Source organism: Tachypleus tridentatus, chromosome 12 (assembly GCF_004210375.1).
Source record: "Tachypleus tridentatus isolate NWPU-2018 chromosome 12, ASM421037v1, whole genome shotgun sequence".
Taxonomy (NCBI): Eukaryota; Metazoa; Arthropoda; class Merostomata; order Xiphosura; family Limulidae; genus Tachypleus; species Tachypleus tridentatus.
Window position 1 is genome coordinate 106,345,316 of NC_134836.1, and position 15,192 is coordinate 106,360,507.

General features: G+C 29.8%; 1 long non-coding RNA gene across 1 annotated transcript; it reads left to right on the top strand.

The window, feature by feature from the left end:
• Nucleotides 1–462: 462 nt before the first annotated feature.
• LOC143234260 (uncharacterized) lies at nucleotides 463–10,388 on the top strand. Its single transcript, XR_013018566.1, has 4 exons — nucleotides 463–641; nucleotides 2,361–2,475; nucleotides 5,117–5,231; nucleotides 10,261–10,388. It is a non-coding gene; the product is annotated as an uncharacterized LOC143234260 (long non-coding RNA).
• Nucleotides 10,389–15,192: the final 4,804 nt, after the last annotated feature.

The window sequence follows — 15,192 nt, forward strand, 5'->3', positions numbered from 1 at the left end:
AGGTTTGAAGCACATGCCAGTTTTTCACCGACGACAATATCTAATGTTCTCGAACAAATACTAATATCCAAAGTTAATTCTATAAAATTGAACAGTTTGTAATATTCAAAATCTATAAACGTCCCTAGTCAAATATCTGTACTTTTCTGATTAATAAGCATTTATTACAATTATAGCTTCCAAGGCTTAAAGTAATACTTACTGCAGCGACCAAACAATTTTCTATTGTCCCTTGATGCATCGATTTCTAAATTTTAAGGTGAAAATCTCGAAATTTCATTTGGCCCAACAGTACTGGTGACCTCTAATATTTTACATACATCTAACACATATTTACACTCGAGAATCTACAAATTTTGAGAGCAGGCGGGGCTTGCGCAATACACATTATGCAATACGTTATATGCATTCAACTGAAACAAACTCTGACTAAAATAAACGTATAACAGTAAATATGTTACATAAGAGAAGCTTAGAAGGTTCAGATAACTCGGCGCAAAAGTATAAAAATTGCTCATTCACATGAAGCACTTCAAATATATGAAATGCAACAGTATATTGGTTCGTGATTTTTTAATTCGTGGAATATATAACTTTTTATATTGCACCCAAGTGCTGTGAAAGAAAGTTCCATAATTCAGGTATATTAACTACTAGTTTGGTTCAGTCTATACTAAGTTATAACTTCTACGAAATTAAGCAAATATATCCCAACTTTGTATAAATCAAATAATTACAGTGAAACTTAGTTGTATGAAGTGTTTTATCCAACCTGTATAAAGGAATTTTATTTTAACATGTAGTACAACATTACTACATATATTTCTTAATAACACTAAATCTCAGATTTGTAGAAAATGAATAACAAGCATCTTTATACATTAACATAAATCTGTTCATTAGATCTTGAAATTGTTATCATTTAATAAGTTATAGGTTATTACTTAATGTTATAAAAATGGAAAACCTATGTCATCACTTTTAAGATCTTTTCAGTTCATGACATTAATAAGGAGAAAAACGAAATAAATGAAATCAGTATTTCCCCATCACATATTTTATAATTGCAAATATTTTTAATCTTCAATAGCATAGCTATACAATTTTTGTTTTTAATTAGGCACAAAGCCACACTAGGGGCTACCTATGCTCTGCCAATCACCAGTATTAAAATCCTAATTCTAACGTTTTATATCCATTAACACACCACCGTCCGACTACATGGCTACATAAATACAAAAGTTCTTAAAGGTTAAAATACGTAAAAACTTGATCACTTTTTCAATTGCATAAACAATGACCAGAATCAGTACAACAGTACCTAAATATTTTAAAAAACAACATACTGGTATTGCAGTAGTAAAAAGAAATTAAAACTCAAGTCTTTTACTGTGTTTTTATAACAGTAGTCTATTTTCCTTTTCAGTTATAAGTGATTATAATGTTGTAAGAATAAGTACAGTATGAGAATAAACATCACAAACTTTCCATTTGTAAAATTAATTTATGTGTAGAATGAACAAAGATACTTTTATACATTTCTTAATCATGAATGAGAAAGTTCAATACATATTTGTAAAATTGACAGTTAATGTACTAAATTTATTTTCTGCACCACTGAATAGCAATTTTGACCTACAGATAATTGGGTTAATTATAAATGAAAAACATTTTAGCACTTCAAATGTGTTTTTAGCAATTCAAAGGATTATATAAAGCATTTTTATTTTTAACAATGAAGCTTTTAATTCCTATCAAAAAGCTTTCATAAAATTAGAAGAGCCTTAATGTAACTAAAACTTAGACATTTTAAATATAATGTCATGATAAGAAAATATAGCACATTTTAATTTCTGAATTCAGTTGTTTCAATGCTGCTTGATTCATAGTTTTTCACAATTAGTATCAACCAAAAAATGTATAAAGCTATAGCTTTTAAACTGTTTGTTTGTTTTGTTTGTTTCTTATAGCAAAGCCATCTAGGGCTATCTGTTCAGCCCACTGAGGGTAAACGAACTTGTAAATTGAGGTTTCAACTTATTCTTCTTAGATTAGCATTTTATATGACTGGCTACATGATCTACGCAAAGAATATCCATATAACAATTACCTGTAAAAAGTTTGACATAATTATAATTAAGTCAGTAACTATGTAAAAACTATTCATTATCTATGTTCAATGTTTGTAAATGAAGAACAAGTGAAATTAAGTATTTCTATCCATGATTATTACAGATGTAAAATGCTACAAACTTCATACCTTTTTAATTAAATATCTAATTTTAGTTGTATTCTACAAGCTATATAATTGTAGAGGTATATCCTGGCTTGTTTGTATGGATATATTTTCAATTCCTTAGAACAGAGTGTGTTCAGAGAAGGTCTACTAGAATGATTTGAGGATAAGTTAAGATTTACAAACATATTTCCTCTTGAAAAACAGAATTAGAAGAGAGCTAAATGAGATGATTAAAGGTATGGAAATTGATAGTGTTGACACATCTTATTTTTTATATTTAATAATGAGATATATATAAGACAGTGGCTTTGAGTTTTTAATAGTTTAATTTAATTAACTACAAACTCCCTTGTATTCCCCTTTAATGTTATGTAACATCTTACAAAACAACAGGTAATACAGGTCCATAATCTCATATCTGAATTTCCGATATTCAAAAAGCTCTGAAAACTGAAGTTTTTTTTCGTGGAGTGCGAGTATAACAGCTGACCCAACTCCACACCCATTTGACACATGTCATGCAGGTGTGACATAGCAGTGTGGCCCAGCTGCTCAGCGGTCTGACAAGCACATCAGTTGTGTCTCAGTACTTCTACTGGTCGCTCGTGTGTCTGCTGATATTTTTTCTTGCTTTTTGTTTTGTGACTTTGTGTTTAATTTCACTGTGAAAATGTCAAAAAGAGCTGCAGATACCCTTAAGGGTAACAGTTTGAAGCTGTATGTTTAAGTTTTACCAAATGTTTTTGTTGGAAATAAAATGTTTTAGAGAATTTACGATCTATAATTATGCCACTATTTCGTTTATCAGTATATTATTCTATAAATAAAATGTAATAGTATTTGTAATCTTTATTTAATCCACTTAGTGCGAGTATTTATGTTTTTGCTACAGTATTGATGTTTGATTATGGGGTGCTGTCGTGGACCCTACTGGGGTGATACAGTTGTTCTAAAATCTGAAAAACTCCAAATTCCAAAACACAACAGGCCCCAAGGGTTTCAGAAGAGATATTGTGGGCCTGTACATACTGTACCAAACATTAAAATCAAAACACAATATATAGTATTGTAAACCCTTGGGCTTAACTGCTAAGATACGGAGATTACAAATATGCAACTTTTCTCTCCAGTGTAAACTCTGATGTATTTTTACCTAGTTATTTACTGATTGTTTTTATAAACTTCTTATAAAGTGTTTTTCACAAACAATAACTGTAAGATTTCTTTCAATAATGTGCTCTTACATATTGTTCTAATTCACCTTTTGTTCTAAATTGTTTTCCACACTATACAGTAGTATGGTTTCTTTCCAGTGTGTATTCTTTTATGTACTGTTAATTCAATATTTTTCTAAACTGTTTTACACACAGTACTACTGTAACTTTTCTTCCCAGTGTAAACTCTGATGTATTTTTAACCTACAGTTATTTACAAACTGTTTTTTATAAACTTCCCTTCATAAATGTATTTTATGATGTTCCTTTAAGCTATAACTTCTTACAAAGTGTTTTCCACACATTGTATGACTGTCAGGTTCCTCCCCAGTGTGTGTATTTTTATGTTTTAATTCACCTTTTGATCCAAGGTGTTTGCCAAAACCTCACTACTATAAGATTTCTTCACACTACATAATCTTTGATGTCATTTTAAAACACCTTTTGGTTTAAATTGTTTTTCTCGCACTCTACAATGGTAAGGTTTTTCATAAGTGTGTATTCTTTGATGATATTTTAATCCACCATTTAATCTGAATTGTTTCCAACATACTCTACAACTGTATGATTTCTCTCCAGTGCATATTCTTTGATGTATTTTTAGTTTAGTATTTATTCTAAGTTGTTGTTTCCCACAGTGTAGAAGTGTAAGATTTGTCCCCAGTGTGTACTATTGATGATATTTTAATTCTAAATTTGTTTTAAATTGTTCCCCACACATTGCACAAATGTAAGGTTTCTTCTCTTTGATGTACATTTAATACAGAATTTCTTTTAAACTGTTTCCCACATACTGTACAACTGCAAGGAATTTCCTTCTGGTGTGTTCTTTGTTGACTTTTTAAATCATTATGATTTTTTGTTTCACACACACATTACAACTATATGGTTTCTCACAAATGTGTGTTTTTTCATGACTTTTAAAGCACTTTTTATTCTTAATTTTTTCCACAAACTGCACAACTGTAATAGTTTTCTATAATATGTATCCTTTGATGTCATTTTAGAACATCTTTTATTATAAATTGTTTCCCACATACTGTACAACTGTAAGGCTTCTCTCCAACCAGTGTATTCTTTGATGTGTTGTTAATCCACTCTTTGTTCTAAACTGTTTTTCACAAACTGTACAACTGTAAGGTTTCTCCCCAGTATGTATTCTTGGATGTGTTGTTAATCCACTCTTTGTTCTAAACTGTTTTTCACAAACTGTACAACTATATGGCTTCTCCCCTGTGTGTATACTTTGATGTATTTTTACTAGACCACATGTTCTAAATTGTTTCCCGCATACTGTACAACTGTAAGGTTTCTCCTTATATATGAATGAAGCTACCTAATAAACATTGTCTCATGCTTTGAGAGAAATCATGCAATTAATTTTTCAAGCAATGTAAGTTACTTTTAGTGCTTGGCTCCAAAAAATAATATATAAAAAAAATAGGATTTTACAATTCTTAAATTCAACCTTTATGTTAAAATTTCATTTTGTAATACTAAATACATTTTCAGTAGCAGCACTGTGACAGTGTAAACTACCCTAACACCAAAAAGTAACAAAATACATTCTGCAGTGGTTCATCAGTTTTAAGAAAACCATGCTGAATCACAGAAACAGACAAAGGTTTTATAAACATATTTGTCATGCTCAATAATATTCCAGAGTTGCTGAAAGTAACCTTTGCTGTAATAAGAGATTTTGACAGAGTTGGTGAGACAGCATGTTGGACAGTTGAAAGTTGTTACCACTATAGGAGTAATTACATCTAATTATTCAGGTATTCTCTTTTTGTTACTTCTAAACTTTTCAAACACTTTGAGTTTTAGTTATTAACTGCTTTGATATATATATTTTACTTGCTTCTATAATTCTGTGTGCTATAAGTTACTAAACCAACTTCATCCAAATATTTTAAAAGCTACAAAACTTGCTATGTCTAATGTTTAACTAAACTGATTCTCCTGGTTTCATTGCCAACTCTGCAGATTGTACTTTTAATATCTATATAGTATTGCTAGATAGTATTCTTAGACAATTGGTTGAAGAATGTTAAAGCTTGGATCATCTGTTTTGCGATCTGACACCAGCTACAGATAAGACTAGTATTACATTTGATATTCAGGAAGAGACAGTGATGATCTGTGAATTCAATTAAACTAGTCTGCCGCAGAGGTAGTGACAAATACAACAAAGCAGACCACATCTTTCCTGACCTTACACAATATTAAAATCTGATTTATCAACAACTTTTTGATACCAAGTTTATTCACAAATAGCTATTTAATTACAATTTGAATGTAACTAAAATGATGTAACATACAATTTGACTTGCCATGTGAAGAGAGTTCACATAAGACTGATTTCTTGTAAACAAAAAGCTTGTAGTAGGCTAAACATGTTGGCAACATGAAAATCTTTCAACTGCCATAAAAGAAAGCAATGTAATAATAATTGTCTAAATAAATCTTTTGAAGTTTACATAAAACTATAAGAACCAGACACACAGTTTCTTGTTAGTTTATATAAATTACCTGAACTATTCTACTTGTGTTTAAATAAGATTCAAGTTTCTTATCTGTTACTGATTATTACTTTATGCACCAATAGGTTTCCATTGTCAGATTGTGAATAAGGTCTCACTTAAAGGAAGATAAGATTCTAAGACACCTAACGTATCACTTGGAAACTTGTTTAATGTGATGCACTGCATCAAGGAGATTCAGAATTTTAAATCATGTGATATTAAAAGAGTAACAAAAAACTAATTGTCATGCAGGAATAATTCTCTACCATAGTCACCAGTTTCTAATGAAATAAATTTCTTAATACTGATATAATCACATATAAGTTATTTGCTGAAAGTACACAGTGGGTTAATCCTTTGTTTCAGTTAATAGAGCCCTTAATTTGTACTTCAAACGTCTTGGATTTAACCCCATTCACAAGTGATGGTGTTGAATAAGATTAGTAAAGTCTGACTAGATTGTGGTTCATGCAATCAAAGACCAGAATAACCAAAAAAATGAAAGTGTCAGACCGAATTTTATCAGTATTTTTTTTAACAAACAATATTAACAAGTTTTGCATAAAAAAGTCCATGCAATTTAAAGATAGAAGTGAAAACTATGTACATTAAATGTGTAATAAATTGATACTGATATTGCAAAAAGCAATCAGTTATGAAACATTGATGTAACTGTCTGGTTAAAGTAATGGGTTTATTTATAAAATTAAATATTGGGTTTGGTTTGATTTTTAAACAAAACTACACAAGGCCCATATGCACTAGGTGTCACTAATTTTGCAGTGTAAGACTAGAGGGAAGGCAGCTAGTCATCACCATCCACTGTCAATTCGTGGGCTACTCTTTTACCAATGAATAGTGGGACTGACCATCACATTATAATGCCTCGCAGCTGAAAGGGCAAGCAAGTTTGGTGTGATGGGGATTTGAACCTTCAACCCTCAGATTACAAGTCAGGTGCTTTAACCATGTGGCCAAAATATTGGGCATGATAAATATTAAAATATTTTCTGCTTGTTATACAATGTATCTATTATACAAGTGATAATACAGCCAAAGTGAAAGATGACAGTAAGAGTATACACAATAAAACTCTTGCTGTGCTGTAATATTCAAATAGGTTTGGTTTGTTCTCAATTTTGTGCAAAGTCCCATAGGGCTATCTGTACTATTTGTCCCAAATTCATAAGTGAAAGACTACAGGAAAAACAGCTAGTCATCACAACTCACTGCCAACTCTTGAACTCTCTTTTAACAATGAATAGTAGGATGTATCATCACAGTAATATACCCATTTGGCTGAAAGGGGAAACAAGTTTGGTGGGACTGGGATTTGAATCTGTCAATCTTAGATCGAGATTCAAGCAATCCAACCACCTGGCCATGTCGAGCTATTCCCAAATAATGGGTATACTTATAAATTAAGTACTATGCAAATGTTATAACCAAGACCTCAATGTCCAAGATATATAGTTCAGAGTTTAAAAGCTAGTAATAAATTACACAATGAAAAATAAAGTATAAAACACAAAAATCACATGCTTCAGACAAACTTTATCAACATCTTAACCCCAAATCTGTGACATGTTACCTCACAGTCGTTGTTTAAACATCTCCTCCTCTAATGAAAAAACAAAAACAACGAATGAATGAAAATAGCAAAAAGATAAGCAAATTGAACAAAAACCAGTGTGGGTGTCAGTAAAATCTTTATGATCTTTGAAGCTAAACATGATCACAGCAAATCTGCTAGACATACTGAATATCAGGGATAATTGCTATTGGTGTAAGTACCAGATGAAATTCATAAAAGAGTGAAGTATACGTTCACTCGTAATACAAGTAATTTCAGATAAGCATTCAGACTGTCTGGCCATTGATGATGTAAACAGGAGTAAGGCAGATGCTACAGACATCATTACAAAGATTTATTTCATTTTAAAATTTTGCATAAAGCTGCACGAGGGCTATCTGTGCTAGCCATCCCTAATTTAGCAGTGTAAGACTAGAGGGAAGGCAACTAGTCATCTCCTGCCAGTGCCAACTATTGGACTACTCTTTTACCAATGAATAGTGGGACTGACTGACACATTACTACACCTCCATGGCTGAGAGAGTATGCTTGGTGTTACAGGGATTCAAACCAGGGAACCTCCGATTACATGTCAAATGCCTTAGCCACCTGGCCTCAGAGGTGTAATGTCAGGGAAGTTTACTAGGAAAATATTGTATGTATTTCAGTGAGATCTGTATTAATCTCTTAGTACTCCCAAGTAGGTAACTGGTCTAATACTGTTAACACTTTTAAATTTAACTGGTCTCCTTTCCAAAACCCATAAAACACAGAAACCTACAACACTAATAAAAACCATCTTTCAAAATATTTTTAATGATACACCACACCTTGTATGAACTTCAGTGTGATCTATATTAATCGCTCAATACTCCCGAGCAGGTGACTGGTCTAATACTGTTAAAACTTTAAAATTTAGCTGGTTTCATTTCCAAAACCCATAAATCATAGTTTTTATTACAGTGTTGTAGGTCTCTATCTTTCATAATATATAATATATATGTAATACAATTTACTACCTGTGTTATAATAGTTATCTCATTAACACTGTAGTTTATTATAAATATTAGAAGTGCAAAAAGTTTTTCTTCAGTGGAGATTATAGGTGTAATCTTACCTTTTTTTGTCCTCTGGACAAATTCTCATTTGAAAAATATGATGCTCATTCATCAGAATTCTTATCAACAAATGTAATAATATCTAAGTGTTATAGTCAAATGAATAATTAGTCCAATAGAATAAATCACCGTTTATGAAACATAAGGGGCTTTACCCAAAATGACACAATCTGAGAAGGATTATAGGATGTTTCTTCATTTAGAAACTATAAAGCATATACAGGTGAAATCCGAAATAAACTGGTTATCCCAACATACTAAATTTCAAATATTTCACTTCAAATTTCCTATTGCTTAGAATGGATCAAAGAATAGTCTTAAAACTAATATAAATTTTACATAAATTCAACATAATAGATAATTAGTAGTCATTTGCTCAAGTCTGAAATTATATTTCCATATATTATTACATTTTCAAAGCATTTGTTCTTTCACTTATATTCCACAAGTTTCAAATAATTAAATTATACATTATCTCTCCCTCACCATATTCATGAAGTCATTTTTTTTTTATATAATCAGATAAACAGATGGTTTGTTTATCATCAGTTATTGACTTTCAAGTTTTAACTGGACCTTTAACGATACATACGTTTCTGACATAAATCTAAAAATTGCAGACAACCAAGAAAGGTAGTTTTTCTTTAACAGAATGGGATGAATTTAATATACCAGTTATTACTGTACAAGTACAAACCAATTTTCTACTAGAGGGATGTAATTGTATAATTTATATTGTACATGTCAGTAACATCCCTTCTAGTTTGTTTACCTGTCGATTTGATTATCATGGTACTGATATGACATCTGATAAGGTTCTTGTATTATCAAATTCAGAATGACAATTTGTGTGAACAGATTTGTAGTTTTTATATTTATTTAAATAATGTAATTAGTGATGAATAGATACTGAATAATCATAGTAATTCAATATTTATTAATATTGAGTGTGCCTAAGTATTAGATCAATTGTTGATACAGCTAGTGGAAATCGAATTTTGATATATGATTGAACCTATGATGCTTATTAATTTCCTGTTCATATGGAAAATGAAAAGAATATACAAAACACGTCATAACTAAAATTGAAAATCAGGTTCAAATATTTCATAACATAAAATATTGACCAACAGAGTATATATTTTCGATATCTGACAAAGTGGAATAAAACATGTTTCTAAGCAATTCTTTGACCTGTCATTGAGGTGGTATCTATGCTACTGACCTTTCTTGTTTAATGACATGGTTGCCAATTATCACAACTTAAAAAAAACAACCTGTTCTATTTGTAATTATAATTTATGCACAATGAAAACAATAACTTATACATTTCAAATTCACCTGATATATAATGACACAAGAATGATAGAAACTAAAAATGAATTCTTCTCAGATTGAGGATTTTTTAAAATTGTATTATATTTATGAAAATTAGATATTTACTCTAGTAACAAGAATGTTTTTAATATGGTACATTATCATTCTTTTCTGTGTAGAAATGTATAATTTCTAGTTGCTTTAATGTTGAACAAAAATGTGATGTGTTGAGGTTTTCTACAGACAGAAGTATCCTATGTATTTTTTTTCACAGCAAAACCACATCCAGCTATCTGCTTTGTCCACAAAGGGGAATAAAATCCTTGATTTTAGCATTGTAAATCTGAAGATTTACTCCTGTCCAACTGACGAACCTCTTGTGAGACTATCAGGTTTTTTAAGATTGGATTATTTACAATAGATGTCTCTAACTTGTTTGTGATAAATTTTAAATACAAACAAACAGCAACAGAGTCTGATTGTTTTAAACATATTACACCACAAACAAATCAAAAACCACATACAAGTTTTTGTTATACTGTTGTTTACTATAGTTGTATTCATCAAAGTTTACACAGGCTGGTTCAGTTACTTTAGAAAACAATTTACAATATTCTGTTATCACTGAACAGTTTGTGATAATGTACTTTAAAAATCAACACTTCACACTCCTTACCCATGAACTCACGATCACATACATGAGTAATATACCAGATGACTTTCCGACACATATTAATACTCCACAGAAGTCCAGTACATTATGCTTAAAACGAAGTATTCTGATGCAATAACATCACTGTTGGAAATTATCACTAATTCATGAAAATTTAACTATGGCTGGTAATCAGTTATGCAAGCAGCCTTACCATAAAATGTTTCTAAAAATAACTAAATATGAAATCAGCATTATATAACCTATCTAAATTCTAAATCCCAATGTTCACAGTAAACTTAAATATCACTAAAATAGTTTCATCCTACTCTATAATGTAAGATTAATGTACATTCAAAGCTGAGCTCAATACAAATGACCATTCATTTAACATGACCGATCTGACATTAGAAATACTTAAATTAAGGTCAAGAAAACACATGGTAGAAGTGAAGAGTAAACATTATTTTCTGTATTACTGTTATTTTGGAATCATTACTGCCTAATTTATAATAAGACGTTAGGTTCTTAATGCCTTACCACATAGCAAGATAAAAATATTTAAAAAAATAAAATTATTTCAATAACACAGTATAAGTACACTTTGTTAAAACAGTACAGCCTACTTTTGTCACAAATATACAATGAAATTTCTCATCACCCTAGTTTTTCTACACACTGAAAATTATTTAATACAGTTTTTACATACCTTTAACAATTTTTCTGCATCATACACAGTGAAATAATAACTAAATTATGCTCACTGCATGAGAAGAGTTACAAAGGTTTTAAAACTTTTAATCATAATGCCAAGATTAGTGTATCTTAAAATAATACTATTCCACAAAAAACATTATTTTGAATTTTCACTAGAAATAATTTTTCAAAACATAGATGTTTACTTCAAAATTAAATTGCATTAAAAAAAGAAAATGGATCATGAATGAAACTTCAGAAATTTGTTACCTTTTATAATTTATCTCGGACAAATCTCTGATTTGTAATGTTATGTCTTACAATTTCAAATAGCTGGAAATTTTAATTTCAAGGTTAATTAAATGTCAATATGTATCAAATTTATTATATTTGTCAACAATATTACACTGCTAAATTAGGGACAGCTAGCACAGTTAACCCTGAGTACCTTTATGAAATTCAAAACAAATAAACCAAGATAAAAAAATAAAATTGTGACACAAATAATTTTGAATATTCAAACAATAAAATTTATAAGTTAGTACAAATAATTTATATTCAAAAGTTTTACAAATTTACAAATTATGCCGAGTTTTCTACCTGGTCCAGAAGTAAATTCTTTCTCAACAGTTCATGAGGCACGAATTACTTTTATGTTGATACACTTCATGTTGATGTTTTATGTTGATAGAATTCTAGCTGATTCTATTCTTCACGCGTGAGTTTTTCCAACAAAAAATATCGTGTCCTCATATAAATACTAACATCAGAAGTTAATTCAACAAAGTTTATAATGTTCGAAATTTATAAACATTCCTGCTAAAATGGCTATAGTTTTTGATTAATAAGCAATTGTCACAATTACAGCTTCCCAGGCTTAAAATATAGACTGTATTGACCTAACAATAAACTTTAAACTCTTACTAGGCATGTTGATTTTTAATCTTCAGGCAAAGTTCTAGAAAGTTCAATTGGCTCAACAATATTCAAAGATACTCTAATTCTTTCATAAAACATATATTATTGATTCATACTCCCAAGAATCTTACACAAACTTAGGGAACATGCAGAACTTGCACAATACACTTTTAACAAGTCAAATACATTTCTAAATATATATTGAACTGAAACAAATATAGATACTGAATATTAAATCCATTACAATATTAATATCAAGTTTACCCTATTTATTAACAATTTTTTGTATTGCTCCCATGTGCTGAGAAGGATTTTTTTGCTGAAACAGGTCATGAACCATGGAATCTTAGTTCCATAAATCTGGTATGTCAACTACTGGATTTGGTCCAGTCTATACTAAATTAGAACTAATACAAAATTAATCAAATAATCACAGCAAAAATAAATTGTAATAGGTTTTATCCAACCTGTATAAAGGAATTTTATCTGGACAAGTAGTACAACATTACTATATATTTTTCTTACCAACACTCAAGTTCTGTAGAAGATAAATATTAAGCATCTTTACACATTATTAACATAAATATGATCATTAGATCTTTTAAATTATCCTTATTTAGTAATTTATAAGTTATTACTTTCTATCACAAAAAAGAAAACCTAAGTCACTTTTCACTGAATGATATTAACAATGAGAAAAATGAGATTTGTTTGTTTATTTGGAATTAAGCCCAAAGCTATACAATGGTCTATCTGTGCTCTGCACACCACAGGTATTGAAACATGGTCTCTAGTGATGTGAGCCCATTAACATACTGCTGTGCCATTAGGGGACAGAAAAATAAGATAAGTGAAATCAGTATTCACCAACACATATTTTATAATTACAAATATTTTAATTTTAAATAGCATTGTTACAAAATACTTTTTTTTTGTAACTAAGCACAAAAGCCACACCAGGGCTATCTCTACTATGCTCAACATGGGTACCAAAATCCTGATTCTAACGCTTTTAAGTCCAAAACACACATAAATACAAAAGTCCTTAAAGGTTATAATGTGCAAAAACCTGATCACCGTTTTAATTATGCGCACAATGACAAGAATCAGTATAACGTAAACTGAACAATCTTAAAACAACAATACTGCTACTGAAGTAGTTCAGTCGTAAAAAAAAATAATTAAAACACAACTGCATCATTACTCTATGTTTCTATAACAGTAGTCTATTTTTCTTATCAGGTCGAAATGATTATAATGTTATAAAAATAAGTACAGACTTAGTCAACTTGCATTATAAACTTCCCAACTATAAAATAAATTGTGTAGATTGAACAAAGATAATTTTATACATTTTTTAATCTTGAAAATAAGTTCAACACTTGTTAAAATTAAATTGGCAGTTAATGAATTAAATTAATTCTCTACACCACCTAGTACCGTGTTTCTCCGAAAATAAGAGAGGGCTTATATTAATTTTCACTCCAAAATTGACCCTAGGGCTTATTTTCGGGGGATGTCTTATTTTGATATATTAAAAAAATGAAGTTACAAAGTAAAACTATTAAACTAACCATTTAAAATAAACTATTATTAAACTATTAAACTAACTGATTAACACTTAAACTAATTAACTAACTATTAAACTAATTAATAAATTAATTTTTTTTTATTTCTTTCCTCTTCCTGCCACTCTTAACTAGGGCTTATTTTAAGGGTAGGGCTTATATTAAAACTATACCCAAAAATCACACTAGGTCTTATTATCGGAGAAACACGGTAGTAACTTTCATCTATTGGTAACTAAGTAAATTATATATGAAAAACGTTAACTACAGTACCAAACTGTTAATCATGAAACATTTTATCACTTCAAATGTGTTTTTATCAATACAAATGATCATATAAAGCATTTTCATTATCTTTAATTAAGAAACTTTTTTCTCCTACAGAAAAGCTTTTGTAAAATTAGAAGAGCTTTAATATAACTAAAACATAGATGTTTTAAAAGTAAGGTAATGACAATACAATCAAGCACATTTTTACTTCTGAATTCAGTTGTTTCAATGCTGCTTGATTCATGGTTTTCATAATTAGAAACAACCATAAGCTGTACAAGTTTATATCTTTTAGGTTGAAATTTCAACTTTTTCTTTCTACATTAGCAGTTTATATGACTGGTTTCATGATTAGCATGAAGAATATCCATATAACAATTACCAATAAAAGGTTTATTTTGACATAATTTTCATTAAATCAGTAAATATTCTCCTTACCTGTGGAATTTCTTTATAAAAATAAATGTTCCTAAGCAAAGAACAAACCAAATAAAAGTATTTTTAATCATGCTCATCTCACAACAATTTAGTGGTGAAATTTGTAACCTTTGCTTATTATTTAGGGAGCTGGAGATCAAATGAAATCAAAGTGCAAAACAGTTATCCCCTGCTAGTACAACAGTAACTCTATGGATTTACAATGCTAAAATCAGGGATTTGCTGAATGAAAACACACACACACACACACAAAAAGAGTTTTACTTGAAATTAAAACTACTACTACTTTTGCATCATAGGGAGGTAGTGACTGAGTTGTTTATAGGTTCAACTGGTTCCTTTGTTTTTTACACAAGGATTAGAAAAATTAAACTTTTCTGAAGTTAATCACCTGTTGAGAATTAGAATTCTAAGGTTGCCACATGAAGTAACTGAAGAAGATAGAATTTTAATCAGTAAAACCATCTGGTGGTGATATAAGAAATCTTAAATAATTGTTTAACAATTTTCTTACACTTTCACAAACTGAGTTTGAAGTTAGATTTATTTAATGATAAAACTTAATGCCATTATCATGTAAATGCATTAGGTTGCATTTGTACACTATTCTGATTATTGATAAACTGTCCTTCATTCTTGTAGTCAGAACAAATATACAGAAAAA